Here is a 5,060-nt window from a genome sequence, read left to right on the forward strand (position 1 = left end):
TGTGGGCAGTCGCGATCTCTTCTTCTCTTCTGCAGTTCTGCTCTGTTCAGTGTTCCAAGTGTTCGTCCGTCACAATCGAGCTCCACATCTCCAACGGTCAACGGCAGCTCGTCTTCAGTCTTCACCAACACCAGGTATTGATTTTGTCTCTGTTCCAAGTTTCCAACTATGATATCCAACGCAGTGTATTTAAGGTGGCTTATGTACCGCTTTGGGGATTTACATATGTGTGTGGAAGGAGACCTGAGATGGAAGATGCTGTTGCAACAGTGCCTGACTTTTTGAAAATTCCTATTCAAATGCTAATTAGCGACCAGGTACTCGATGGCATGAGCAAGCGTTTTTGTCAGTAGACTGCTCATTTCTTTGGTGTTTACGATGGCCACGGAGGCTCACAAGTATTTTTTTTCTTCCTTCTGTAGATGTTCCTTGCATAGTATTTTTACCTTCAATTCAACTGTGCATATGATGTCTTTTTGCAAGGAAATATTTGTTATGGGGTTTGCTTGTTCAGGTTGCAAACTATTGTCGTGATCGTATCCATTCTGCTTTAGCTGAGGAGATAGAGCTTGTTAGGAAGTGTCTGAGTGATGGAAGTGTGAAGGATAGTTGCCAAGAGCAATGGAAAAAGACATTCACCAATTGTTTTGTTAAGGTTAATGCTGAAGTTGGAGGAAAAGCAGGCCAAGAACCTGTTGCCCCAGAAACTGTTGGTTCTGCTGTTGTTGCCATTATTAGTGTATCCCATATTATTGTGGCAAACTGTGGAGATTCAAGAGCAGTTCTATATCATGGGAAAGAGCCCATGGCTTTGTCTGTGGATCATAAAGTAAGACTCATCAATTGTCATCTTGTGTATTTTCAAGGAATATGGCAAAATTGATCGTTTATTTGATTTGTTTATATTGTAGCCAAATCGAGAAGATGAATATGCAAGGATTGAAGCAGCCGGAGGCAAGGTTATACAGTGGAATGGGCATCGTGTATTTGGTGTTCTTGCAATGTCAAGGTCTATTAGTATGTATTCCTTCATAATGGTTGTCTCTTTCTCATTTCATGGTTCAACATGGTATAGCTATTTAATGAGGTAGTTTTCCCAAGTAACACCTTCATCAGTGTTTTCTCTTTTTCAACAACTAAGAATTGTTATGTGTTTGATTAATCACTGGGTAATTAGTTTTGCTATTTTCACATTAGGGAGATGATTGTGTGGGCTTAAATGACCATTAGGTTGAAGCTTAGTGAATTTCTTTCTTCTTGGCATTGTGGATCACTGGTGAAGTCTTACAGTAAACGTTGCAATTCTATGTTGTATATAGAGAAGGAGCTATTCCTGTAAATGGTGGTGAATCTAGATTCTAGTGATCACCCTTCTTATTATGACTCAACAGATGCTTCAGAAGGTTATTTGCAATTTTTTAAGCAATTTCAATTTGGTATTAGCTAGTTTATATTCAGTTAGTTTAAATGGGAAGATTTAACTTATGGTTTTTCATTTTTGCTAGAATTTTTTGTAGATGATGTCACCGATGTTAATAATGATGACGATCATCCATCAGGTGGTGTGTGAATTGTCAATTTTAATTAAGGATGGAATGATGGATTGATTGATTGAAGACCATTTGGTGAAGATCAATTTTTGTTAGAATGTTGAAATTTTGAGTCGTTGACTTGAAAGTTGGAAACTTGAAACAACTATTATGTTATTTTTCATCATTCATTTTGTTATTTTGATTTGTATTATTGATATAATGATATTTGATGATGTTTTGCTATGGATTTTTTATTTTGGAGTTTATGATTTGGACTTTGGAGTAAAATTTGGGAAAGAAATGTATTCTGTGAACAGTAACTTGATGACATCATCATGCTGATGTCATCAAGTTACTGTTCACCGATTGAACCAGCTGGTTCAACCGGTCGACCCGGGACCCGGCCTTCTTGTCGGGTTTTGTCTCGGGTCGGTTTTTAAAACATTGTATAAAAGGGAATAGTTCCCTACTTGTTAAATTTAATTGACCAAGATTTCTATTATGTGAGGTTTAATTAAATTTAATAAGAATTTGATTCCCCACTAGAAATTTATTCCAAAGAAATTTCCAAATCGTCATTCAGGGGAGTATGGGATTTGAATAAAATAGTGGGAGCTAATAAGATTAGCATCAAAGGGTTTAAATTTAAAAGACCCTAATAAAACTTATATTTTTCCTCATAGTCTTACGGTATTTTTGTGATATTTAGTTAATGAAAATGAGCAATAACCTGCTTTTGACAACCCTCGATGAGAACAAGTTGATCAGACCGAATTTTAATAATTGGTTAAGGAATTTGAGAATTGTTCTAAATTCCGAAAAGGCCAAGTATGTCTTGGAAGCACCCCTTCCACTTTCTTTGCCTCCTGCTGCCACACCGCAAGAAAAGGAAGTTTTCGAGAAGGGCCAAGAAGATGTTTTTGCAGCTTCTTCCAGTAAGACTAAGAAGAAGCAATGGAAGCAAAAGAAAGGTCCAAAAGTTGGACCACATAACAAAACCTTTTAAGAAGGATGCTTCTAAGACCGAGAAGGGCAAAGAAAAGGTCAATGCTAAAGGAAAGTGTTTCCACTATAAGAAATATGGACATTGGAAGAAAAATTTTCCTCTTTATCAGGAGAGCTTTAAGAAAGCTCGAGCAGGTATGTTCCATTCTTGTGTTATAGAATTTGAATTAAATGTTAGTTCAAATGATCATTCCTAGATATTAGATTCAGCTGCTGCATCTCACATATGTGTTTCATTACAGGCATTGCAGAATAGTTCTGCATTGTCAAAGAATGAAGTGATTCTAAAGATGGCAAATGGAGCAAAAGTTGCGGCCGAGGCAATAGAGACTTGCCACTTATCATTACCATTGAGACACATTTTGCATTTGTACAAAACTTTTTATTTTGCCAAAGTGACTAGAAATCTCATTTCTATTTCTGTTTTATGTAAATCTGGCTACAAAATACAGTTTAATGGAAATGAATGTCTAATTTATTTTGGAAATGAATTAGTTGGCAAAGCAATTAATACAAATGGTTTGTATGTTTTGGTAATGAATAATTATGACATAATTAATACTATTACAAATAAGAGATCTCAAAATGAAATTAATCCAAAATTACTTTGGCATCATCGATTAGGTCATATAGGAGATAAAAGGATAATTAGGTTGGAAGCAAATGGGCTTTTAAGCCCATTGGGTTTAGAACCCTATCCAACTTGTGAATCTTGTCTTCAAGGAAACATGACCAAATCACCCTTTAAGGGTAAAAGGGAAAGATCCAAAGAATTATTAGAGGTTGTACATTCAGATGTATGCAGACCATTTAATGAAATAGCTTGAGGAGGTTTTCAATACTTCATTACCTGTACTGACAATTATTCTAGGTACGAGTATTTGTATTTAATGAAATACAAGTCTGAATCCTTGGAAAAGTTCAAAGAGTTTAAGACTGAAGTAGAGAAACATACCAGAAAGAGTATTAAAACTCTGCGATCAGATCGTAGTGGTGAATACTTAAGTACAGAGTTTTGAGATTTTCTAAAGGATAATGGTATAATATTCCAATTGACTCCTCCGTATACGCTGCAACATAATGGCCTATCTGAAAGGAGGAACCGTACTTTATTGGATATGGTACGGTCGATGGTAAGTTTCATGGACTTGCCAACGTCACTATGGGGATTTGCCCTTGAAACCGCTATGAATATTCTGAATAGGGCACCATCTAAATCTATTGAGAAGACACCATATGAGATATGGTATGGTAAACCTCCTAGTCTCAAATATATGAGAATTTGGGGTTGTCCAGCTTATGTTAAGATTGTCAAGACATATAAGTTGGACGTTAGATCTGAGAAAGGTCGGTTTATAGGCTATCCCAAAAATAGTTTGGGATATTATTTTTACTTCCACATTTGTCAACGAATTTCGATAAGCAGGAATGCACACTTTCTTGAGAAAGAGTTTTTAGAAGAGGGTGGTGCGAGAAGAAAAATTGAACTCTAGGAAGAGTCCGGGGAGCCTCAGACCGAAAATACTCAAATGGGTGGTCCCTCTCAGGAAACCTTAATACCTAAAACGGTTCTGATTCGTAAATCATTTAGAGTATCTCGACCTCCGGAATGATATGAATTACTTCATTAAGAGATTTTTGAATCTTTCATGATTGGAGAAGTCAGTCATGGGGATGATCCTAGAAGCTATGAAGAAGCAATATTAGATATTGACTCTGGAAAATGGCTAGAAGCTACGAATTTTGAGATAGAATCCATGCATGCTAATCAAGTATGGACTCTCGTTGATCCTTTAAGTAATAGTTCTTATTCGATGTAAATGGATCTTCAAGAGAAAGATTGGCAAGGATGGAAAGGTAGAAACCTATAAATCAAGACTGGTTGCAAAAGGTTATACTAAAAAACAAGGGTTGGATTATGAGGAAACTTTCTCACCAGTCGCTATGGTTAAATCAATCAGAATTATGCTAGCTATAGCTGCACACTATGATTATGAGATATGGCAAATGGATGTCAAAGCAGCATTCCTCAATAGATTTATTGAGGAAAATATCTACATCCAACAACCTGTAGGTTTTGTATCCAGTTCTGAAAGAAATAAAATGTGCAAGCTGCATAAATCCATTTACAGGTTAAAACAAGCTTCAAGAAGTTGGAACATCCGGTTTGATGAAACAATCAAAACGTTTAGTTTTATAAAGAATCCAGATAAACCCTGTATTTATAAATGGACAAAGGATCATGCAATCATATTTCTCATGCTGTATGTAGATGACATACTATTGATGGGAAACGACATTGGGATGATGACTGAAGCTAAGTTGTGCTTATCTAGAACTTTCTCCATGAAAGACTTAGGAGAAGCGACCTACATCCTAAGAATTCGTATCTATAGAGATAGAACGAAAAGATTAATAGGCTTATCCCAAAGGATGTACATAGAAAATATGTTGAAATGGTTCGGCATGCAAGACTCCAAAAAGGGAATTTTACCTTGCCGTCACGGAATTCATCTTTCAAAA

The 5,060-nt window shown here is 36.1% G+C and overlaps 1 pseudogene; it reads left to right on the forward strand.

Moving 5' to 3' along the window:
- The first annotated feature begins 214 nt into the window (after nt 1-214).
- LOC116131064 lies at nt 215-2,538 on the forward strand (annotated as a pseudogene).
- Nucleotides 2,539-5,060: the final 2,522 nt, after the last annotated feature.

The sequence above is a fragment of the Pistacia vera genome, unplaced genomic scaffold (genome assembly GCF_008641045.1).
Source record: "Pistacia vera cultivar Batoury unplaced genomic scaffold, PisVer_v2 Contig1063, whole genome shotgun sequence".
In the NCBI taxonomy this organism is placed as follows: Eukaryota; Viridiplantae; Streptophyta; class Magnoliopsida; order Sapindales; family Anacardiaceae; genus Pistacia; species Pistacia vera.